The 26616-nt window shown below is 39.6% G+C and overlaps 1 protein-coding gene across 26 annotated transcripts in view; it reads right to left on the bottom strand.

The window, feature by feature from the left end:
- The window catches only part of ZBTB20 (zinc finger and BTB domain containing 20), an 869399-nt gene that overhangs the window by 178816 nt on the left and 663967 nt on the right, over positions 1-26616 (bottom strand). For all 26 annotated transcript variants that reach the window (XM_045166105.1, XM_045166753.1, XM_045161993.1 and 23 more), the window contains one exon: positions 22724-22763. The gene's annotated coding sequence lies outside the window, so the exon portion shown is untranslated. The remainder of the gene's footprint in view (positions 1-22723; positions 22764-26616) is intronic.

Here is a 26616-nt window from a genome sequence, read left to right on the forward strand (position 1 = left end):
TGTTTTTGGTCTTTTTTCGGGGGAGGGGGTGTCTATTTCTCCCTGGGGGTCCCGGTGGAGTGTTTTTTTGTGGGGTATGGTGATGAAGGAGGGAGTTTTTCTGAGTTCTATTTTGGATTTTGGTGAATAGGAAAGCAGGGAATTTGCCAGCCTGTTACTCAGTTATACTGAAACACGATGCCTCAGATTTGGAGCACAGAAGGTGCTGAAAAAATTTTCTGAGGAGGTCTTGAAATATCCACGCCTGTCTTCAAGGAAGGACTTGTTTCTCTCAAAAATCACCCAGTAAATAATAGAGTACGTTGTTGCTATCTCTCTTCCCATAAAGGAAGTGGCCCCCTAAGTCCTACCCAAAGGCATCACACTTGAAAGGAAGCCATTATGATATTGAAATTTATGCTATGTTCTTTAATTTTCAAGAGACTATTAAGAGGAATATGCTTGAGTGTGGGCCTTCTTTACAAAGTCACTTCTACATATGTACACTGTTAGGAGTATGGGCTGCAAATGTTTGAACAAGCTGTATTTCCATATTTGCATTGTCCAGTCTTTTTTTGTTTTTCCTATTTTCCTGAATATGCCTGAACATATGTGTATGAACCTACAATTGCATGGCCATGTCTACGCAAGTTTCCAATTCCATAGTATCTTCAAATGGTTAGGCTTTCTAGAAACACAGCCACATAATTTGTTTTGATTTGAAAAACTGCTCGGCAAATGCATGCAGGTCATAATGGCAGGTAACAGACCATTTATTGAAGTGCTGAAACAAACAGAAAACAAAGTCCAGGACACCATCACAGAGCTGCGCTTCCCTTGTGAGATCCTCTCGGTTGAGGAAGGATTGAGTGAGACCACAATAAAACAAATACCCGTAGGCTTTTCAAACAGTAACAACCAGTTCAGGGTTAGCAGCGTTTCAAGACCTTGATGGGACAATGAGGTCCTCAAGCTTTGCTCTCAGACGCTGGATTGCTGCTTAAGTAGCCTTTATCATTTCCCCCCTAATTTTGGTTGAAGATGCCCTTGAAATTAGATCATATTTGTTCCTAACAAAGCATATGCATATTGTGGCATCACTCTATAACCAACGATTGGTTTTAGCTCTCTGAAGAAAAAAATTCCAACAACCTTTCATGCTGAGATTTCTCATGCTAGTTCTCAGCACAGAAGTGATTTTTTTTTTTTAAAGTTGCATAAAGCCTAGCAAGGTTTAAGTTTTCCCAGCAAGAAGAAAGTGTTTTTCAGCTGTTAAATTTTTCAGATGCTTTTTTTGAATTTGGATAGAACTCAAAAACATGTTTGTTTTAAAATGTAAACCTTTTTATGTACAGAGGTTTGCATATAGAGAAATGTTATTACTATGTTTAAAGGTACTTTTGAAATAAGGAAGTCATGGGTACTTAAATATAACAGACCGTATGTTGCTTTATGGACATTTCATTAGGTGCTAACATAAATATGCTGTTCTGGAGGACCATGGAGCACAGGTTTGCTGGTGGGATCACCTATGACATTGGTAGTGGATGTATTTCTGTGTGGGAGCAAATGGTGGCCAGGTTTGGACTGAACAGCATTCTTCCAGTCAGCTGGTATGCTTTCCCAAGACCCTTTGCTCCAGTTGCATGGCACTTTTTGGCCCTAAACTTGCTTGATTCCTCAGCTTGTTGACTGGGCCAAAGTTGAGACAGCATATGGTATTTTAAGCACAAAAATGTGGAAACGCATTGAGGTCTTGGCAGAGAGGCAGAGATGAGGGTAAATCATCAGAAGGCCTGATGTCTGCCTATTTAATGGGTCTCAGTTCAGTTCAGTTGCTCAGTTGTGTCCGACTCTTTGCGACCCCATGGACTGCAGCATACCAGGCTTCGTTGTCTATTAATGGGCCTAGTCACTCTTCAGTTATAAGCACATTGTAGGTATGCTGAATAGAAAAACATATTATCTTGATCTACCTATTTTTTCCAAACATTTTTACTCAGGACTCACAGTAAGTTCATTTTACATTGTGATCCAGTGATTGTTTACATACATGGATGGAGATAACGTGTATACACACAGGTACTACACACACACACACACAGGGTTCCAGAGACAGAAGGTAACCAATCTACTCACATTTTAAACCTTAGGATTCTTCATAATTCTATTGAGTATTTAAAAAAATATTTTATGGAAGTTGATTTACAATGTGTTAATTTCTACTGTATAGCAAAGTGATTCAGTAATATATATGTATATATGTATAGGTACATATATATATATATATATATATACACACATTCTTTTCCATTGTCGTTTATCACAGGGTAGAATAGTTCCCTGTGCTATACAAAAGGACATTGTTTTTTATCCATTCTATATATAATAGTTTGCATCTATTAATCTCAAATTCCTAATCCATCCTTCCCCCCGCTCCCCTACCCCTCTCCCCTCTATAGAATATTCTATTGCTTAGAAAGTTGAATATCAAGGATGAGAAATTCAGCAAACTTCAAATTTCTAATCAAGTACTTTCCAAGATTAAGAAAAGTACCTGGCAACTCGTTTCATACATGATATTTTACATGTTTCAATGCCATTCTCCCAAATCTGCCAGTCCAGGTTTGAAGCACGATACTGGATGCTTGGGGCTGGTGCACTGGGACGACCCAGAGGGATGGTATGGGGAGGGAGGAGGGAGGAGGGTTCAGGATGGGGAACACATGTATACCTGTGGCGGATTCATTTTGATATTTGGCAAAACTAATACAATTATGTAAAGTTTAAAAATAAAATAAGATTAAAAAAAAATAAAATAAAGAGAAAAAAAATAAAAAAAAAAATAAAGAAAAAGAAAAGTACCTGATCTCTGGTTTAGTCTTCGAAATGCCAACAAAATTTACTTTTTCCCTTATTCATTCATAATTTATTCATTCTCCAAACATTTATTGACAGTCTACTATATGCCTTACGTTATATACCTGCAACATATTTCTAGGCCAGTTACTTCACAGTTTCTTTAGAATTTATGGCAGGGTTGGCCAGATGATTCTCAAAAAGGAGAATCTTCCAGAGTAAAACAACTTGTTCATAGTGCTTCCCATCTAGCACCTAAGAGCTCTGATAGCTTTCCTCCTAACCTCTTTCGGTAAAACATCAGTCTATTTTATTTACTTTACATATTTAATCCTAATTCAAAATGTTGAATGCAACCGTGAGACTTAACATAAGTATATTTGAAAATAACTTTTGCATAATAAGGTCTTCCTCATATTTATGTGATACATAGAGGCTATTTACACAAATTTTCCATGCTACAGATATGCAGAAAGCTGACTGTTAACTATTTTATAGTGGTTTTGAAAATAAATGTGCTAAAGTATGTGAAGTTCTAAGAAGCAAAGTAAATAAATATTATCATACTAGTATCTCCAGAGACAGTGTGTCTGCTCTTCTCTTGTTGAGGGCAGTATATGTACAATAAGAAGACAAGTTCTAAATATTTATTACCAGACTTTCTTTAGATGGCCGTGTCCTTCTATTCCAGTAGAAAGCATTATGGAAGTATAGAGCTGGAGCCCAATTCAATTACTTGCATGGCTCTTCCAGGAAATGGTTAACACTGTGGACCATGGACTTAGAAAATGCAGAAGACTGACGATACACACAGGTGGAGGAGACATGAGTCTCTCTCTTCATCATGTAGGTCACAATTCAAGGTTCTGGAGTTGCTACATTTTAAGAGTAAAATGTTTTGAGGCTTTTAAGAGAATTTCAAATGAATTAACTTTATTTGGGGAACTATGATTTGGGAATGATTAAAATATTATAATCGGATATTGTTTCATAAACATAATTATAGGCCACCTTTTCAAAAGATCTCAATAACTCAGTTTTTTTATGGGTATGGTCACTTGCCTGCCTGACTCCATCTTCCATGGAAGATGGAAGTGATTCCATCTTCCAAAGCATGTTACTTTGCACAACTGACAGCTGGCATGTGGATATTGATGCAGAGAAAGAAGGAACTGCTAAGGTTGTGGAAGTTGGGACTTGGCAGGCTTTAAGCACAGAGGGCAAAGGCGCCAGAAACATGGGCAAACAGCTTAAAATTGTCCCTTCTTATGTTTGTGCATTGTTTCTATATGGAAAATTACATTTCTCTGAGAGTATATGTGTAAATATGCATCTGCTAGTGTTTTAGCAACTCTAAGTTACCTAAATTAGTTTTGATCAACACTGTCGGATTTTTAAACCCACCAACGTAATAAAAGCAAGTTTAAAAAAACACAAACAAATCCTACAGTACATTGTGTGCTGTGCTGTTCCAAGCCTCAGTTTCAAGACAAAAGGAAAGCGAGACTTTGTCATTCGCTAGCTGTTAATAATCAAGAGAAGATCTGCCAGACAAGCTCTTCGAGGGCTCTGTCTGTCTGGACCAGGTATATACTGAAATACACAAAGGGCTTTGCAGGGGGAGAAAAATGAGTGTTCATGGACAATGATGCAGCTTTCTTAATTAAGATTTTCATTACTGATACATACATTAAGTTCTGCAACTGCAAGAGCCAAAGCACTGTCATGTGCAGGTAGATGTCCCTGATTCCATCTTCAGGCAGTAAAGCTAAAACATATTAAGTGTGCACCCAGCAAATGTTGTGGGAGCCAGGAGAGTTCCAGAAATATTTCTGTTGAATGCAGAGAGGCCCCATTAAAAGCAAATTTGTAATGCATCTAATAGGCGGGAGAAAAGCCCATACCAATAGACTGTGTGCGCATGTGTCCCTGTAGGGGATTGCTCTGAGCGTCCAGCCACAGCAAAAGGTAGCTGCAGCTGACCTAGAAATAATCCCTACAATCACACGAATAGCTCAGGCCTGAAAAGGACCTTTGATCTTTAGGTTTTTTAATGCCTATTGTTGAGAAAGGAAATAAAAGACTGATTTGGGGTAGTTTTTGGAAGATGGCATAGACTCCAGTCCACAGCTGGCCCTGACTCTGTCCCTCTGGGTCACTCTGTCTGTTTTCCCTGGATCCTCAGGCTGGTCCACAAGTCAGTGTGGTCTGCCAAGGGTGTACTGGTCCCAGGAAATAATCTGACTGTGGTGTGGAGAAATCTTTCTTCTTAGATCAAGTTATTTTTTGCTAAGAGATGAGAGGAAATTAAACCCTGCACAATCCTAGAAATGGATGAATATCTAGAGTACATGTTTTTGATTACATCTTGACTAAAGCCTAACTTGTTTTAGAGTGGCTGGCACTGTTAATGTGCACCCAGCTCTCCCTTGTTTTTCTGGCTTCTAATTACATCCCTCCTTGTTTCAACTCTATGTCCCCTTGGGGAGCTACCCGTAAAACTCCCATCTACTCTTTAAAAGAGGCCTCTATCTCTTGGTCATTACTAAAGAGGAAATGATTATTAGACACTGGACTTGATGAACGATCATTATATCACAACAGTCAAAAATTGTACATTCATATCTTATTAGGTAAAAGCATTTATTTGGAATTTAAATGTAGTCCCTCATTTTCTAAAAAAGAATAAATCAGAATCCAACACCAAAATCACTTAAAAGGTAGTCTTTAAAGTGTTTTCACTATAGTTCTTTGTTGTTTGGGGAAAAGGGGGAAATTCCCAATAATTGTGACCAGTAAGATTTCTCTTGGATTCCTGCTCCAAGATTCAGATCTCTGAAGTAGTTTTCTGAATGTTAGTGTACATTTCTGAAATTTGTCTCTTTTTAGAGAGTTGGAGTGGATGGTGAACACACAACCTACTGTGAGGTGGTTGACCTCTGTACAGATTCTAGATAGGAGATGTTCATGACTGGTGATAATAAGACGACCAAGAAATTGACCCTTTGTATTATCTATATTAATAAATAAATAGAGATAGATAGATTGTTATAGACACCTTGTCAACAGATACTTCATATATTTGGGGGAAACTAAACAGTATTAAGATTCTTTCTAATCTTCACTGAAAAGTGCTATTATTAAAACTGGTAGACTGGTAGTCATATAGGCTCAAACACATTCTAGGAAAAAAAAATCTACATTTTCTTACTCTCCTCCCCAACATTTTATGATTTTTGAGGCCCTCTTTTGCATCTTCATGTTAATTTTTTTTCACAGTGTTTATCACTGCTTTCATAAAATTTTTGAAAATTTTAAAAATTAAAAAAATTATATATATATAATTAAGTCACTTTGCTATACAAAAGAAATTAACACAACATTGTAAATCAATTAGGCTTCAATAAAATAAATAAAAAGTCGTAGAGGAGTATGCAGAATCTCTTGGTGAAGAACCAATGTAGTAGACTATTCGAGTTTCATAATGATGGAAAAAGGAGGGGGCAAAAATCCCAGAAAATGATTCTAATCAGAGACTTCCCACTACTTCTCTTATGCACCCTTGACTAACTTGTATGGACCAGAATGAAGGACATTGCTAGAGGATTTAGGTGTAATTTTTACTCAATTTCTGTCATGAGACACATGCTTCTTGCATTCAAAATATAGGATTAACTTTAAATTAGAGGTGATAATTACTTTCCATGTACCAAAGTCTAGAAATTTCCAGGGGGGAACTAAAAGTGGAATCAGTTTTAGCTTATTAAAAGTGTGAGAGGGTAAGGTGGCCATTCTAAATAAATATCTGGAAATTATTCTCTGGGATAAGGTTGGTATTTCTGATTTATCTTCAATAACCTCACATTAGAAGAAATGAGAAAATGGCTCTCTGGGGAGGCCTTACAAATAGCTGTGAAAAGAAGAGAAGCGAAAAGCAAAGGCAAAAAGGAAAGATATAAACATCTGAATGCAGAGTTCCAAAGAATAGCAAGAAGAGATAAGAAAGCCTTCTTCAGCGATCAATGCAAAGAAATAGAGGAAAAAAACAGAATGGGAAAGACTAGAGATCTCTTCAAGAAAATCAGAGATACCAAAGGAACATTTCATGCAAAGATGGGCTCGATAAAGGACAGAAATGGTATGGACCTAACAGAAGCAGAAGATATTAAGAAGAGGTGGCAAGTATACACAGAAGAACTGTACAATAAAGATCTTCATGACCCAGATAATCACGATGGTGTGATCACTCACCTAGAGCCAGACATCCTGGAATGTGAAGTCAAGTGGGCCTTAGAAAGCATCACTACGAACAAAGCTAGTGGAGGTGATGGAATTCCAGTTGAGCTATTCCAAATCCTGAAAGATGATGCTGTGAAAGTGCTGCACTCAATATGCCAGCAAATTTGGAAAACTCAGCAGGGGCCATAGGACTGGAAAAGGTCAAGTTTTCATTCCAATCCCGAAGAAAGGCAATGCCAAAGAATGCTCAAACTACCACACAATTGCACTCATCTCACACGCTAGTAAAGTAATGCTCAAAATTCTCCAAGCCAGGCTTCAGCAATACGTGAACCATGAACTTCCAGATATTCAAGCTGGTTTTAGAAAAGGCAGAGGAACCAGAGATCAAATTGCCAACATCTGCTGGATCATCGAAAAAGCAAGAGAGTTCCAGAAAAACATCTATTTCTGCTTTATTGACTATGACAAAGCCTTTGACTGTGTGGATCACAATACACTGTGGAAAACTCTTCAAGAGATGGGAATACCAGACCACCTGATCTGCCTCTTGAGAAATTTGTATGCAGGTCAGGAAGCAACAGTTAGAACTGGACATGGAACGACAGACTGGTTCCAAATAGGAAAAGGAGTTCGTCAAGGCTGTATATTGTCACCCTGTTTATTTAACTTATATGCAGAGTACATCATGAGAAACGCCGGACTGGAAGAAGCACAAGCTGGAATCAAGATTGCCGAGAGAAATATCAATAACCTCAGATATGCATATGACACCACCCTTATGGCAGAAAGTGAAGAGGAACTAAAAAGCCTCTTGATGAAAGTGAAAGTGGAGAGTGAAAAAGCGGGCTTAAAGCTCAACATTCAGAAAACGAAGATCATGGCATCCGGTCCCATCACTTCATGGGAAATAGATGGGGAAACAGTGGAAACAGTGTCAGACTTTAGTTTTTTGGGCTCCAAAATCACTGCAGATGGTGACTGCAGCCATGAAATTAAAAGACACTTACTCCTTGGAAGGAAAGTTATGACTAACCTAGATAGCATATTCAAAAGCAGAGACATTACTTTGCCAACAAAGGTCCTTCTAGTCAAGGCTATGGTTTTTCCTGTGGTCATGTATGGATGTGAGAGTTGTACTGTGAAGAAGGCTGAGCACCGAAGAACTGATGCTTTTGAACTGTGGTGTTGGAGAAGACTCTTGAGAGTCTCTTGGACTGCAAGGAGATCCAACCAGTCCATTCTGAAGGAGATCAGCCCTGGGATTTCTTTGGAAGGAATGATGCTAAAGCTGAAACTCCAGTACTTTGGCCACCTGATGCGAAGAGTTGACTCATTGGAAAAGACTCTGATGCTGGGAGGGATTGGGGGCAAGAGGAGAAGGGGATGACAGAGGATGAGATGGCTGGATGGCATCACTGACTTGATAGACATGAGTCTGAGTGAACTCCGGGAGTTGGTGATGGACAGGGAGGCCTGGCATGCTGCGATTCATGGGGTCACGAAGAGTCAGACACGACTGAGTGACTGATCTGATCTCTGACAGAAAGAGTGCAGAAAGAATCTATGAAAGGAAAAAAAAAAAGTATCACTACAAAGACCTCTTCTACAAGAGAGTAGAAAGACTCTTTGACTAATTAGGTGGTATATGTACCATTGTTGTTGTTGAACTCAGTGGCTCAGTTGTGTCAGACAGACTCTGCTACCCTTTGGACTGTAGGCTGCTAGGCTCCTCTGTCCACGGGAATTTTCAGGCAAGAATACTGGAGTGGGTTGCTATTTCCTCCTTCAGGGGATATACCCAGGGATCAAACCCATGTCTTATGCACTGCAAGCAGATTCTTTACCACTGAGCCATTGGGAAAGCCCATTTGTACCAAACATATATATAATGTATATCCTATACATACACCACTGCCCAGCTTTCAATTGGCAATGATGTTTGGGGAAGAAAAGGGTGAGAAAGAATGGAGGGAAGATTCATGCTAATAAATAACACAACACCAATCATCATTATTAGGTCCTGTTTGGCCTCTGAGTATAGGCCATGTTATAGAGGCAGGGGTATAATATGTGACATTTTCTAAGGGCATCAATAAGAAAGTTAAACATTCGGCACTCTGAGCCTACATTATGGCAGTGCCAGTCTTTAACTGCTCCAGGGGCATCACTGAAGCCTAGCTGGTAGTCAGATGCTCCCACTTCTTGGGCAGTTTCACTGCTCAGGTAGAGGAGTTATTTACTAGGCCTGGTTCCTACCACTTGCCTCAGCTTGTAATTGGCCTAAAGGAGCTTCTGTACAATCTTGAACATGATAGTTTCTTTTCTGCTTCCCTTCTGGACACTGCCTAAGGATTTAAGGAACTGCATATGACTTCTGGACATGGTTTTTCTTTAAAGACGTAGAAAAAATGCCCCAGAGCACATGGCATCCCTTATCATCTGCAAATGAACTTTTTGTGCTGAAGGAATGCTCCAATTACCACTCAGAACAGTGCTGCACAACTCTTGCCCCTCAGAGAGACTTGGGGTGCACATGCCGGGAGCCAGATGCTCACTATTCCAAAACACAGGGAAGATGCTCTGTCAGTCTGCGCTGTGAAGGGCAGGGGAGGATGCTGTCAGCGCGGCATTTCTGCCTCTTAGCGTCTTTCACTTTCCCTGAAGTTGCTGAAAAATATTCCATTTCATTAAGTATGTAGTAATACACATGGGAGTCAGAGAGAGGGAAAGGTGGAGGACACTGATGACATGGCCTCTAGCACTTTATTTATGAGAACATCCAGAAATCTCTATCTACATCTGGTAGAAGAATAGTGTCAATTCTGCCCTGGAGACACAGATCAGGCAATGTTGCCAGTGTGTATTTTTCCCTTCCCAATAATTTACTGATTCTGGACTCTGATGGCAGAGCTCAGATGATCACTTTCACATTCATATGAGTGAACAATTAGCCTGTCCCTTTGGGGGAATGGTGATGTCAAATAAACATAAATGTGTGAAACCAGGGAAAGTACTGACCGTCCCTCACCCAGAAAGAAACTCTGCTGGTCTCCCGAGTGGTGCTTCTCTCCCCACAACTTTCCCTGGGAGAGCGGTGAGGGTGGGGGGTGCCAGCAGAGCACAGGAAACAGCGCTAGAGGTGACCTCACAGGACAAGAGTGGGCACTGCCTTTGCAGCAAAGGGTGAGACTAAACAACAGAACGCCTGTGAGGCTGCTCATTCGCCCTTCGCATGTTTTTACTGTATTATTCACCTTTTCATCGTTGATTATATCTACTTTTAAAATATTAAGGATATGTCATAGTATTTCCCTAGTTTTTTAAAAAATACTGTTTACCACAGTGATTTCTATTTCCATGTAATAAAATGTAATATCCTTTAAGTTTTCAGATGGGATTGTATGCTTGGAAAAAGCATCTTGTACCCCAATATAAAAATATTCACTTACATGGCAAAAAGTACAATTGACAACTACAGAATTAGTGAAGATGCAGAGAAATGGGCAGCCTCTTTCTTTGCTGGTAGGGGTATACATGGTTTTCCCTAGTGGCTTAGCAGTAAAGAATCTGCCTTGCAATGCAGGAGGCCTGGGTTTGATCCCTGAGTCTGGAAGACAGCATGACAACCCACTCCAGTACTCTTGCCTGGAGAATCCCATGGACAGAGGAGCCTGGCAGGTTACAGTCCATAGGGTTGCACAGAGTTGGACTTGACTGAAGTGACAAAGCAGCAGTAGCAGCAGGGGATATACATTGATACAATTTTGCTGGAGGACACTTTAGCAGCAGATAAATTTTACTTTGGCAGTTTCACTACTAGAAATTACCCTAAGGAAATAATCAGGCAAGTGAATTTAAAAAAAAAATGCATATATGTATAGAGATGGTTACTGTAGCATTGTTTAGTTAGAAAAAATTTCCAAATATCCTAAATGTCCATCTGTAAGTGACTTATTCAATAAATTACCCTCTACTGGAGTACAATGTGGCTGTCAAAAAGATAATGTAGATCTATATTTATTATTATGGAAAATGCCTGTTACAATGAGTAAAAAAGCAGATTGCAAAACAGCCAGCAGATTTTCCTTTTATTTTGAAAAGAGAAAGACAAAGAAAAATAGACAGATAAATAGATATGTTTGGAAATATATTCCCCAAAGTGTTAACTCTCTGGGTAGTGAGATTTTGAATGGATTTTTTTCTTTTACATCATTACTATAACAAATGCAAACCAAACTAAATGTATACTTTAGAACTAAAAAAATAGAATTTGAATTTTAGGGAAAAAAGCTTAGATAAATCCTGTAACAACTACTTAAAAATTTAAATATGAGTTTCATAGTCATTCAGTTCAGTTCAGTTCAGTTCAGTGGCTCAATTGTGTCCGACTCTTTGCGACCCCATGAATCGCAGCACACCAGGCCTCCCTGTCCATCACCAACTCCCAGAGTTCACTCAGACTCACGTCCATCGAGTCAGTGATGCCATCCAGCCATCTCATCCTCTGTCGTCCCCTTCTCCTCCTGCCTCCAATCCCTCTCAGCATCAGAGTCTTTTCCAATGAGTCAAGTCTTCGCATGAGGTGGCCAAAGTACTGGAGTTTCAGCTTCAGCATCATTCCTTCCAAAGAAATCCCAGGGCTGATCTCCTTCAGAATGGACTGGTTGGATCTCCTTGCAGTCCAAGGGACTCTCAAGAGTCTTCTCCAACACCACAATTCAAAAGCATCAATTCTTCGGCGCTCAGCCTTCTTCACAGTCCAACTCTCACATCCACACACGGCCACAGGAAAAACCATAGCCTTGACTAGACGGACCTTTGTTGGCAAAGTAATGTCTCTGCTTTTGAATATGCTATCTAGGTTGGTCATAACTTTCCTTTCAAGGAGTAAGCGTCTTTTAATTTCATGGCTGCAGTCACCATCTGCAGTGATTTTGGAGCCCAGGAAACTAAAGTCTGACACTGTTTCCACTGTTTCCCCATCTATTTGCCATGAAGTCATTAGCAATTAGTAACTCTCTGAACAGGGTGACACTGTTGCCTGACCATCTCTCGATGGATGGCGTCACTGCCTGCCTTCCTCAAGTTTCCTCCAAGTTTGCCAATTCAGGTAACACATTACATCTTAAAAGACTTTAAAGTATAAAAGTGCACATACTGGAAAAAACCCAAATATCTATACTTAGGGCATTGTTAGGAAAATTCTGGGAGTTTTATATGATAGGAAACTATTCAGACATTATGGTGGCTGTATGTAATTATACTGAAAAGGGCTTACATAATATTTAGTAAACAATAGAATACAACCTTACACATACAGTATATGCTCAATCATGTTAAATTCAGAAGAAAGACTAGAAGGTGATCTAAAAAATTGTTAATAATCACTTTTTCTGTTTAGGGGGATTGTGAATATTTTCTCCATACTTCCTTAATATTTTACAATAAATGTGAATTATAGAATCATGAAAGAAGTAACTATTAAAAAAATACAGCTGTGTTGTTCAACAGCTGGCAAATTTTATCCCAGATGTATCTACAGTTGAGTTTTGAGTCAAATGGTCTTAATGTCATTTCCTAAAGGAAATCTAGGAGAATGGAATGTGTTCAAATAAAGGAAAGCTGTCATCTTTGCAAGCCACCACTTTATAACAGAATACATCTGAATGGGGAATCCTAGTGTTATTGGCAATTAAGAATTTACACATTCTTTAGGTCTTTTTTATATCTTGTTTTATGCTACTAGAAGCTGAAGTTTAGTTAATCTTTAGTACTCTGAAAGGTCTCCAGGTCTGGAAGCTATTTTGGAGCCTGATGACATAGGACACCATTAGGAATGGAGGCTCATCCATTCATTTTAAGTGAGAGTTCCTTGGAGTAACAAAGGTGAGCTGCTATACCAGGTCTTCTATAGATCATTAGCTTTCTTTCCCTTTTCCCCTTCTTCTCTTGTACCTACCCACTCTTCCTCTCTCCATACCTTTTTCCAAGAAAATAAATAAATAAATAAACAGTCTATGTACAGTTAGATGGAAGCTCTTAAAATTCAGAGAAAATTCACCCAGGACCAATACCACACTTCAAGTAGATGACCTAATTGTTCCTAAATGATCATATGTTAGCAAAATGATGATGGAAGAAATCAGAATTGTCACTTACATATGTATGTTGTATATTAGAGGCTTGTCAATAAGGCAGAGAGTAGATATTTAGTGAGAAAGCAAGAAAATAACTAGGTAATGCCAGAATGGGAGGAAGGAGAAGGCAGAAGAAAGTAATGACGTGGGTTTCTGTGTCTTTTGGCAAAGGTTATCTAATCATCTGTTCTTGGCCTTTTGGACTAGATGTCAGCCTTTAAACTAAACTAGACTGTTTTTTCTGTACCAAACACAGTGCCTGGTGCAATGTAGATGCTCACCAGAGGCTTAGAGAGTTGAACAGAGCCCTTTTACTGCCTTTTCATTCTGGCCTCAGATTGGATCAAAAAGAAACTAAAACCCCTAATATCTTTTCACGCTTATTATGTAAAATTCCATCCTAATTTGAACTAAAAGGCACATCTTCTCTAAGTTTCCACCTTGGTCACTGAACTTCTGGAGAAAGTCACACAAGACAGAATGGGTACTATAAAAACCCACCAGACTCACCTAGACCTTCCGCACTGCCAAGGAGAATCCCACTGTGTTCTTCTGGTCAACCTGTCATCCTGTTTGTCCCAAGAACTATTTTACACTTCTACTTTCCTCAAATCTCCTCCTCACTTACTCTTGGCAGCACCTTGCTCCCTAGGAGCAACCATTTGGGACACCTCTCAACCTTTCAGAACCAAGCCTACACACAGCTTGCATCTATCTCTACCCTTCCTTCTTCTTTCTTGTAACTATGGAAGAGATGTTCATCCGTCTATCCTTCCGCTTGTGCTCAGGACCCCGTGTCTCTGTCCATATCAGGAACCATCCGTTCAACAGTCATCTTATCCTATTATCACTCCTATACACTGAATCTCTCCTCTCTACTGTATTTTTCTAAGCATATAAAAATGCTAAAATCTCCATTCCCCTCCAGAAACTTCTTTTGACCTCACCCCACCCCTCCACATTCCTAAGATATTATACTAGCTCATTTTCTTTTCCTTTAAGGTAAAATTTCCAAGACTTACCCACATTTGCTCTGTTTCTTCACTTCTTATGCTTTCCTCATCCTTTAACAAATAAGTTACTGCTTCTACCTCTTCAACAAGCCACCTTTTGCTAAAGTCAACAACAACCTTCAGACTAATATATTAAGTGATATATTTTTCAATCCTTAACTTACTTGACTTCTCAGGGGTCACTAATGACCACTCTCTTTGAAACACTTTCTTTTCTTGGCTTCTGTGTCAATGTTTTCTGATTTTCCTACTGCTGCTGCTACTGCTAAGTCACTTCAGTCGTGTCCGACTCTGTGCGACCCCATAGATGGCAGCCCACCAGGCTCTGCTGTCCCTGGGATTCTCCAGGCAAGAATACTGGAGTGGGTTGCCATTTCCTTCTCCAATGCATGAAAGTGAAAAGTGAAAGTGAAGTTGTTCAGCCATGTCCGACTCTTAGTGACCCCATGGACTGCAGCCCACCAGGCTCCTCTGTCCATGGGATTTTCCAGGCAAGAGTACTGGACCCCTTAGCTATTCCTTCTGAGGATACTCACAGCCTCATTTTTCCCTTCCATGTGATTAAATACTGAGTTCTTCAAGTCCCAGTTTGGGCCTTCTTCTCCATCTAACCTCGTCCCTAGGCAATTATCATCCATGCCAACAGCTTCATTTGTCTTCATTTTACTTCTGAATTCCAGTTGTATACATTCATCTGCCTACCCAATATGAATACTTCTCTCTATCGAAAGCATTTGACACTAGACATCTCAGAAACAGATCTTAACCCCAGTTCTCCTCTGGTGTTTCATAGAACCCTGAGTGGCACCATCCTTCATATTTTTAACAAACATAAAACCAGTAGTCACTTCTTTCTCCTTCATCTCCCACATCCAATCCATATATTTGTTTCAAAATTGTATATTTTGTTTCTGAATTACCTCTCAGTTGCCTTCATCTTGCTTCCATTCCCATCGTCAAAATCCAAGTCTATTTTTTATCTGTTCTATTACTATAGTCTCCTTACTTTTGCTCCTCCTAAACCATTTACCACAATGAAACTAGCTTAATTTTTTAATTTCAGGTTTATGGTAGTTTATTATGCAATTGTAAGAGATAATACAGAAAGGTCTGGTATGCCCTCTACCCCTCTCTCATAATGGCCCAATATAATATCTTGTTTAACTGTAGTACAATATCACAATCAGGAAACGGACACTAGTACAATCCATCCACCTTATTCAGATTTCACTCATTTTACATACACTCGTATAAGTGTGTGTGCGTCGCTCTATGCTATCATATCCTTTTGTAAAGATTTGCATGATTACCACTAGTCAAAGTACAGAACGGCTACATCCTAAGACTATTTTGGGCTACAATTTTGTAGCCACAGTCAGCCCCATCTTCCCTCACTCCTTAATCACTGTTAATCTGCTGTCTATAATTTTGTCATTAACCTGTGGCGGATTCATTTTGATATTTGACAAAACTAATACAATTATGTAAAGTTTAAAAATAAAATTAAAAAAAAAAAAGAATGTTATATAAAGGAAATTGGCCTTTTAACTCAGTGTAACATCTTTGTTATTAATCCAAGTTATACATATCAAGAGTTCACTACTTCCAAGTGTTGAACAGTTCCATGGTTTGGCCATACTATGGTTTAACCATTACTGATTGAAGGACATCTGGGTTGTTTCCAGTTTGGGGCTATTGTAAGTAAAGCTGCCATAAACTTTGTTTTCTGTGTGGATATGTTTCCATCTGTTTGGGATAAATGTACAAGAGTAGCAAGATCTTTTTAGAATACAAAATTGATCATGCCACTTTCAGTCTTAAATGTGCTTTTCCATTGCCCTGAGGCAGGTCCTTAACATGTCGTCAGAGATCCTGAAGTCAACAGGCCCTGAATTATCTCCTCAACCTCAGAGGTCAGCTCAGAGTCACTTCCTCAGGGAAGCGTCTTCTGTACTTCCAGACTCACTTAGATCCCCCTCCTATATTGCTTGTAGAGGACCTGGCACTTTTATTTCACAGCAGTAAGCACAGCTTGCAATTATAAGTTCTTTTGTGTGACCATTTGATTAATGTCCCTCTCCCATCCCCCAGATTGTAAACTCCAGCAGGGCAGAGGCTCTGTGTGTTTTGCTATTAGGTTTTCAGCACTTAGTAGACATTCACTTTGTGTTTAATGAAATTCCACCAAGATTTTAAGACAGATAGTCTTGGATTCAAGTTCTGTCTGTTACTTCCGAGGCATTCTTGGAAAAAATTATTCAAACATGCTAAATATCCATTTCATTTTTATAACATGATCAATTTTGTATTCTAAAAAGATCTTGTTACTCTTGTACATTTATCCCAAACAGATGGAAACATATCCACACAGAAAACAAAGTTTATGGCAGCTTTACTTACAATAGCCCCAAACTGGAAACAACCCAGATGTCCTTCAATCAGTAAATGGTTAAACCATAGTATGACCAAACCATGGAACTGTTCAACACTTGGAAGTAGTGAACTCTTGATATGTATAACTTGGATAACACACAAGACTTAATAAGAGTAGTTTAAAAGGTTAAATCATATAGCCATTAAAAATATTTTGTCTAGTACCCAAAGAAAGGCAAGTACTCAACAAATTTTATCACTAGCTTCACAAAAGATAAGAGTTTTTGTTTTTGTTTCCAATTTGGGTTTAGTTCATTGTCTTCATTTCTTGCTTGTTCCTGGGATTCTGATTCTGGTAATTTTAAGAGTCTAAAAAGGAACCCTCAGTTTAGAACTCCAATAATTCTATGACAGCTGGTTTCAACCTCAGGTATGTCCCCTTAGGCATTTGAGAGCCTTATCTGACCTCTTGGCTCTGGTTTCCATTTTCATTTTACTCAGTACTTCCTCCTCTTGTTTCCCAGCTTGTGGATCTTAGGGTTTGCAGGAAAGCCTCTTCCCCCTCCCAGTTTACATAAAGAAGTTTTCTAAACATATCTTGCCTCATTCCTTATGCTAATACTTTTCCATGGAGGAGAATCATCCTGTTGGTAAGGCAGCCCTTGGTCCCTGTTTCTCAGTTGGCTGGGACTTATCTATTGAAGTTTCTGAGTCTTTCTCCTTTCTAGACTGCTTAGACTAGAGGGAGTCAGTGACCTGGAAAGGCATTACTCTTATGCAGATCCAGATTTCCCCTTGGGAGGAAGAGTCATTGAGCCCCTTCTACCTCTCATGCTAAGTTCTGTCCTTCCACCTCGACTTTAGCAAAAAATTTTGGCTCCCCAGCTATCACTTTTTTTTATTTTTCAATGGGCTTAAAATTTGAGTGGGGAAAAACTGCTTTTTATTGTACCCCTTCAAAGAATCCTACACTTAGGTTTATACTTTTGCTCAGGATATCATTTCTTTACTTTTCCTTTCTTTCTTTCTTTTTTTTACATTCAAGCCATTTTTCAAGACTAGCTAAATGGGAAGCCTGGGGTGCTGCAGTCTACGGGGTCACAAAGAGTTGGATACCACTTAGCAACTGAACAACAACAAAAATCGCATTTTACACGATGTTTTCCAGCCCATAAGTTTTCTTTCATGAAAGAAATCCTATAGTACTTATTGGAGTATCATTCCTTTTGGAATTGTTATTATCTTATGTGTATATGGAACACTCAATAGTATGGCTTCTTTTCGTAACTCAATTTTAAGTTTCTTAAGAACACACAAGGCCAATGTGCTTGTTTATGTTTTAACTCTCCACTAAATATGATTCTGAATCCTAGCTTGAGCTGTTTTCATTTTAGTAATATACTCTCCCATTTCCTTTATGAAAAGCTTATGGAAAGCATTGTTTAATAGGTAGAAAGGCTAAAAGGAAAGGAAGCAGAGAGAGGTAATGCTCCTGGCTATGATAGACTGGTCCGTAGTGTGTTTTGATTCTCTGAATCAAAGATAGAAAAAAATGGCCACTACTACTATGGGGAAAAACACATGAGGAGGAAGGGTCCTGAAAATGATATCTGAGCAATGAAAGACAGTGAATATTTTAAAGATCACTGAATTTAATTTATTCAACCTAAATGCATAAAAGTACAGGTGGGGACATTATTTATGCAGGTATATGCAAATCACTTTATAAAATAGGCAAAGCCCTTCTGCTTTTTATAAGTTGCCAAGGTGGTTCCTGATATTTTAAAAGCTATGCACCTTTCATGTAATTTCCTAAGACTTGGAATCCCTCTATCAGAATCTCATAGTCATTGTCAGAGCAAGTTTATTTTTTTTCTCTCCTCTGGGACATTTACAAGGCTCTCATAACCATCATAAAAAGAGTGGTTTCCACAGAGATGTGACTGGAAAAAATCACTTGGAAATCGCTGAGGAGCAAGTCACAATGTTCAAAGCAGAGAACATAGGCTTTGAAAACATGAACCCATCTGACCTCTTGAATTTAGAACAGTGAATTCCTGAGCTCTGAAACATGGGGCCCGGCTGTGCATGCCATATTGGTGCTATAAGACTGGCAGTAGGTTGGCTGTGGCATGGTCTATTTCAAACTCCTTCACAGTGCCCAGTGTTGCATGTTCCCAGATGACATTTGGTTGGCAGAAGCTGGGCCTCCAAAGCTGGCAGTCTGGAATGCAGCCCACTGTGTTTTGACAAACACATAATTGACCATCTGATCACCAGCCTACGTTCTGCACTCAGGTCACTGAGGGGACCTGGGCTTTCAATAGGTCCCTACTCCTTATCTTGTTCATCTCTGCAAACATTTCTCCAGAAAGTAATACAGAGAAGACTTATGCACACCCACACATATCTTCCCATTTGCTAAAGAGAACATGGCACATGCAACAGAAGCTGCTGAAAACCTCCTTTAAATTGTCCTGGCAGCCCAAAGTGAACAAGAGAAAAGCACGCTTATGGTGAACTCTAATTCAGAAAGAAGGAACAAATATCCTGCATTGTTTCAACACTCGGCTGTGCATAAGTTGCAATTCAGTTCAATGGCTCAGAACTTCTTCTCAGAAAAGGGCAGCCATGGGAAAATGATAGGAACTGGGGCTTTGATTGGCTTTAGGAGGATCTTATTAAGAACTGGCTTCATTTTCAGGTGAAAGAAGGGAAAAGCCAGACTGGCAATATCCCCTCCTTCTTGGCCTGCCAAGGCCACTATGAGAGAAGGAGACACATATTTCTGGAAACCAGTAGGCCCAACTAAAGTTGAGGTCTCCAGTGAAGGGACTGTAAAGGAACATTTCACCTGAAATTTGGCCCCACACAACATGTGAGCCTTCATCCAAGAAGGCAAGGATTGTGCATGGGGCCAAGCCAGGCTGGCGTTAGGCAAACATCAGTGTCTATGCCGCACTACCCAGTGGCCTCTCCTCTCCTTTCCCAGCCCCACTGCACAGTTGAAGCCCTTGGTTTTCATCTTTGACCGGCTCTCCCTTTTCTCAGTCAGTCACCAGACTGCTCTTTTTCTAAAACATAAATCTACTTAAAATTCTTCAAAGCCTCACCAAGCCTGTTACTTCAAGTCCAAACTCCTTGCTCAGCATACAAAGCCTTCCATGATCTGCCTCCTGCTTACCTGCCAGCCTCATCTCCTCTGAAAGGATCTCCTTCAGTCACGAAACTCTAGTCGAGAACTCGGAACCTGCCTGCTGTGCGTCACCTCCTTTGCGCTGGCTTTTTTTCTGATTACGATCTTCTGTTGTTTCCCCCTCCCCCATATTCACCTGGTAAACTACAGTTCACTCTTCAGGCTTTTAGGTTCCGCTTGGGCACCTCCCATGTGCAGGTAGGTGCTCCTGCTTCTTTTTTGTTCCCTTGCTACATCTTGTATACCTCCATTCCAGTGGCCATCACATGGCATGGCCTTTATTTATGTATATCTCCCTATCAGGCTGAGATTTTTAACAATGGGGAGCATTTCTTATTTATTTAGCAGTTTTAAGAACAGAGAATAGTGACTGGTTTTCCATAAACGTTTGTTGACTGAAAACTGAATAAACAGCCATACGTGATAATCCATCAAAACCTAAGCTAAGCAGTAGTAGTAGCTTCTACAAGCAGGATAGGAGCCTCCAAGCAATGCAATGAAGGCAGAAGACCCCAGTAGTAAGGCACTTTGGATGGTTATCACTGGGTGAAAGGAAGAGTGGGAGATCAAGGGTGTGATAGAGGAATGTCTTGTTAACAGAGAAGGTAGGCAGTGAATTTTCAGGCTTTTCAACATTTAGTTTTCAATACGGAAAGGTCCTTTCTGAGAATGCATCTGAGTTTGAACTGTGGACAGTTCTACATTATAAGAACCTGGTTCTCAAATAGGGCGAGTCTGTGCTATCTATTTCAAGGTAGCATGTCAGGTCACGGAGGGCTCCTCTCTGCTCTGCTAAAGATGGATGGGATGAAACACTTTCGGGGGAACGTCTGGAAGCTATTCAGCTCCTATTGAAATCTATGTCAAATCCAGACTGGGACTTTGGACTAAAGGCAGTGCCAAGGAGAAAAAATTCGAACAGGCAGAATGTTGCACCTGCCTGGAGGAGGCCATTCAGTGGCATTAGGAGCTAGAAGCGCTAAGGGATAATGTGTTCACCTGACCCCAGGGAACTTTCCTTCTCCTTCTGATGGGCCCCTTGGGCACCACCTCTGGAGCCATCAGCTGTGTCTGTGGGCACATGAGGTCAGCAGAACTGTAACAGGCCACGTCACCCTTGAAATAAAGGCAGTCTCAGGATTTGAAACAATCTAAGCAAGCATGAAGCCTGGCCTGGGAGGTGGGAAAAGGTTAGTGGGTACATGGATGGGCTCTCAGTCTAGTCCAGGTCATTTGCTCAGCCTCATCTCTGGTTAAAACTTGGATCTTTCTAGAAGCTGCCAGATTGATGGCTGATGTAGTATAGAATCAGTTTCACATTTTCCTATGAGCCAGGCATGGCCTTTCAATTATGTTTTTTATCTCAGAGGTCTCCCCTCGATTTCTAATCTATGACCCAGGTCTCCAGGCCCGTGCACTGCTTGTGTCTGAAGCTTGCCCTCCAGTGCTGACGTCATAATAGCTGAGCCGGCGGGCAGGAGTGCACAGTGCTGACTCATCCCCGATGATGTGAGGATTAATGCCTTGTCTAACACACAGCTATTATGTGAACTGTTTTTACACAAAAGAACTGTAACAAAAATGATTTGCCAGTCAGAGGACTAGAAATACACAGTGCTAGGTAACTGGAGTAGGGACACAGAGACGTAAAGTGGTAACTGCAAGCATGAACGCCGACACCCTCCAAAGCACTGACAGACCCACTCTGTCAACACCGAGAATGAGGAATAACAAGACTTGTCAGGGGCAGAGAGGACCCACCCCTGCTGTATAAATGCATTACACACAGCACCAGTCTTTGGGGAGTTTAATCAATCTCCTTTCTCTGTCAAATAACTGTCACTTTAGACTTTAGCCTTAGCATCCTTTGGAGGATATTGCTCCCCTAAATATATTTGCAACTCGCTTCTAGGAATGTGAGTGGAAGCCACACACAAGCAAAAGAGCCATGGGAACACCCTTTCTGTGCAAATGATTGCAACACACGAAATACCTCGCAGTGCGAAGGCGTCAGTGAAGTAAGACAGAGTGTTGTGAATAGGGGACAGCGTTCACTAGAGAGTGAGAAGCAGCTGGAAGGACGCTGATAATATTTATCCCGTGAGGTGACTACCACTACCTGTAGCCTCACTTGGGTAGTGTCTTACACAGTGACTTTGATTATCTGGGTTCATGGCCCCAGAATCTCTTTCAAGCAGCTCGAGGTAAAATTTATCCAAACCAACTCAGTGCAGCCTAATTTGGGCTTTAAATAATAAATATTCTCTCTTTTCATCTGAAATCAAGTTATTATTTTTCCCCAAATGACTTTCCATCTTTTCTAAAAAGAGAATGGTACCTTCTATAAACCTCCTAGCATAGGTAATCCTGGATTTCTCTCTTTTTTTTCCTGGACTTTACAGTTTCACAGGATTTCAGCCTAAATGACTGAAGCTTTATACTTCAGTCTTATACTTCCTGTAAAAGGATATTAGAAATTTTGTACAAAAAATGAAACCTCTGATCTAGAAGTTGAAGTGAAAAGCTATTGAACCTAGCGATGGGTATATAACTGAAGAATAAATAATTGCCCATTGATTGACAGCAGAGCAAAAGCCCAACTGTTGCTGGTATCTGACTGAAGAATGTAAGCTGTAGTCTAGAAGAGCAGTGACTTTTGCAAACAGCAGCTGTGGCCAAGTCAAAGGCAGTCTTTATATAATACAGCCCAGTGGCTCGGGCTGCTGGCCTTTTCAGCCCCGTCATGATGGCAACTACCACTACCACCAAGAGCATCGACTCCAAACAGGAAAGAAGCCAATACACAGTTACGACGCGCTGCAAACCACAACAAAGCCAACGGGAAAACATGCCAATAAAGACTCACATTTCCCAAACCAGGCACTTTTGTTTTTTTTGAAAAGTAAAGAAACCATTTTACTTACACAAAGAGAAGGGGCAGGCCACAGGCTGACGGTCAAGGAACTGAAAATTAAAGACAAAACAAGGAATTAAAAATAAACCCAATGATACTGTGGAGAGAAGGAAAGCAAATTAAGTTTAGACAGGACTTGTTGCTCCTGAAGCATGAGCAGTAAGAGCCCATTTTGTCACCTGGAGCCCAAGATTCACGACTCATAAAATGTCCAAAGATGTGGCCTCTTGCTGTCTGATCCATGTAGAAGGGGTGCTACCTCTTTCTTTGTCAGCTTTATTTTGATCAGAATCATATAAACAGTTTCTAGAGTTACGCTGTTCAATATAGTAGCCACTAGCCATATATACCTATTTAAATGTAAAATACTTAAAATTTAATAAAAAAGTAAATGTTTGGTTCCTTGGTCTACTAGTCACATCCCTAGTGCTCCACATCCACCTGTGGCTGGTGGCTGCCTTACAGACAGACCATTTCTATCGTTGCTTAAATAGCTATTGGGTAGCACAATGAGAACAAGTAAAAGCTTTACTATGTTGTACATGGCAAATCTTAGCTAATTTTGACAAAGATAGACTTTCATAGACTTTGCTTCTTTGAAGGGTAGATTTAGTATGTTTAATGCTTTGGATACATTCAAAACCTCCATGTGCTGTCAGTCATTACCTGACAGTGGTTACTGCCTTGTCTGCTGCATAGCACCAGGCTAGGAATGTGCCCTCTGACCAAAGGATTTTAAACAAAAGCATCTGTCCCCTAAAATGCATTTCTAATAATAAAAACTTCAGTTTTCTGCTATACATCAACATGAATCAACATAGGCAGAAACCAACATAATATTGTAAAGCAATTATCCTTCAATTAAAAATAAATAAATGTAAAAGGAGGAAAAAAAAACACAAACTTCAGTTTTGGGGGTAGCTGACCTTAACAGTGTCTCATTCCCTATTTCAAGTCTGACAATTTTCTTTTGTAATCGTCAACACACAAGTCAAATAAGCGATTAATGGGCTGGCCTGCTCACTATTGTTTTGATAGCTTTTCTTACAGAGAAATAAAACTGAAGTAACAGAAGATCCAAGAGAATAAACCAAACAAGGATGCTAAGAAGACAAAGCAGGTCTCCTTATCCCACCCCACTCAAATATGTCAAGGACTTAAAATACACTGGTTGAATTTTTGTGTCTCTGACACTATAGCTTTAGCCACTTCACATAAGGCCTCCAGAAAAATGCAAAACAAACTGTATTAAAAAAGATCAAGTAGAAAGACCTGATTAAATAAATTAGCATAGAATAAGGCTAAAGCAGAAAACTGGCAATTAGAGCTTCACTTCTCAGTAAGTTTTCTGGACAAATGCACCATTGTAGAGCTTCCTCCAAAAAATACATCTTTCTTTTTGTGGACTAGATGAAACCCTGTTCCATGAACATGCAGGAGTGAAGGATGGTGTTTACCTCTTTGGACAAAAAGAGTTAAGTTGAAAATCTGCAGCTTGGACCATAAAGAGAGGTCGGGGGTCTCCCAGTGCTTTTAAATTGTTTCGCAAAATTGATGAGCTTAATGAAAATTTTAAGCAAGATAATTAACTTATGTATGATTTACTGAAAGTACACACAAACTTGAAATATATATGTGAGTGTCTATATATATATATATATATAGACAAACTAGCTTCAAAGACTTTAAAACTCTAAGTTTTGCTACATTCTAGTCCCGTCTACAAGCTGGGATCCTAGACTATCACACTAGTGCATCTTTTAAACTATTTTTCCTTCCTTCTTTTCTTCTTTTCTCCTTTCCTTCCTTCCCACCGGCTCCCCCAATATTTTTGAGGTTGCTTTCTTTCCCAACCTTTGAAAAAACAGAGAAAAATATGATTGGTGGTTAATCTGTGCAGTGTGCTCGCTTATTTTTCTGTTGTATGTTATAAACCCAGTAAGTCTCAATAATAATTATGCTCTTTTTGAACTATACTCAGCATTTATGTTCTTATATCTAAGCATACAACTTTCTAAATTTCAAGGAGTATTTATTCATAAAAGTTAATCAGTCAAAATTAAATTTTTGATGTGATCAAAAGAGATCGATGTAAATTATACCCAGATTGACTAATATATCCAAGGTCTGGAATGAAAAACTATCTTTCCTGGATGTCAAATGACACACAGGCTGTCAATGACAGGAATCCAAGATGGAGAGAAAATTCACAGTGTGTATGTCACAGTCTAAGACAAATTAAAGCCAAGTTAAATTAAAGATTTTATTGGATATAATTGTCTTTATGTATTAATGAAAATCAATAATATCTATCCCAAATTTAATATTAAGGCTAAAAATTTAATCTCAGAGTTCTTCTACAATTTATAAATGTTCATAAATGTCAAAAGGCCCCTGTTTCTTGATTGAATTACAATCTGCTATGCAATTTTGAAAATATGTATTAATCTGCATGGGTTTATTTTTGTTCAGCTCAAATTGTTATTTTATTGATATGTGCCCTTTCTGCCTAAGTGATATTCACTTTGTATGTCTGTATATTGTTTTCATCTGAAACGCAAAGAATTATCTACAGTGGTTTTGCACGAGATTAAAATCATTTGCATTAAGCATGCTGGGTTCAAAGCACAAATATCTAGCAAAGAGTAAAGAACTGTAAAGGCCAAATGAATCAGGACCTTAAAACAGTAGGGGAGGCAAGAATAGAGAGAGGGAGAGGGGTTAAGTCTGAGTTTAGTTTTGTGATATCTGAGTAGAGTCCGAAATGCAGTACTTGGATGCAATCTCAAAAATGACAGAATGATCTCTGTTCGTTTCCAAGGCAATCCATTCAATATCACAGTAATCCAAGTCTATGCCCCAACCAGTAACGCTGAAGAAGCTGAAGTTGAAAGGTTCTATGAAGACCTACAAGACCTTTTAGAACTAACTCCCAAAAAAGATGTCCTTTTCATTATAGGGGACTGGAATGCAAAAGTAGGAAGTCAAGAAACACCTGGAGTAACAGGCAAATTTGGCCTTGGAATACGGAATGAAGCAGGGCAAAGACTAATAGAGTTTTGCCAAGAAAATGCACTGGTCATAGCAAACACCTTCTTCCAACAACACAATAGAAGACTCTACACATGGACATCACCAGATGGTCAACACCGAAATCAGATTGACTATATTCTTTGCAGCCAAAGATGGAGAAGCTCTATACAGTCAGCAAAAACAAGACCAGGAGCTGACTGTGGCTCAGACCATGAACTCCTTATTACCAAATTCAGACTTAAATTGAAGAAAGTAGGGAAAACCACTAGACCATTCAGGTATGATCTAAATCAAATCCCTTATGATTATACAGTGGAAGTGAGAAATAGATTTAAGGGCCTAGATCTGATGGATAGAATGCCTGATAAACTACGGAATGAGGTTCATAACATTGTACAGGAGACAGGGATCAAGAACATCCCCAAGGAAAAGAAATGCAAAAAAGCAAAATGGCTGTCTAGGGAGGCCTTACAAATAGCTGTGAAAAGAAGAGAAGCGAAAAGCAAAGGAGAAAAGGAAAAGATATAAGCATCTGAATGCAGAGTTCCAAAGAATAGCAAGAAGAGATAAGAAAGCCTTCCTCAGCGATCAATGCAAAGAAATAGAGGAAAAAAACAGAATGGGAAAGACTAGAGATCTCCTCAAGAAAATTAAAGATACCAAGGGAACATTTCCTGAAAAGATGGGCTCGATAAAGGACAGAAATGGTATGGACCTAACAGAAGCAGAAGATATGAAGGAGAGGTGGCAAGAATACACTGCTGCTGCTGCTAAGTCGCTTCAGTCGTGTCTGACTCTGTGCGACCCCATAGACAGCAGCCCACTAGGCTCCTCTGTCCCTGGGATTCTCCAGGCAAGAATACTGGAGAG

Source organism: Bubalus bubalis, chromosome 1 (assembly GCF_019923935.1).
Source record: "Bubalus bubalis isolate 160015118507 breed Murrah chromosome 1, NDDB_SH_1, whole genome shotgun sequence".
In the NCBI taxonomy this organism is placed as follows: Eukaryota; Metazoa; Chordata; class Mammalia; order Artiodactyla; family Bovidae; genus Bubalus; species Bubalus bubalis.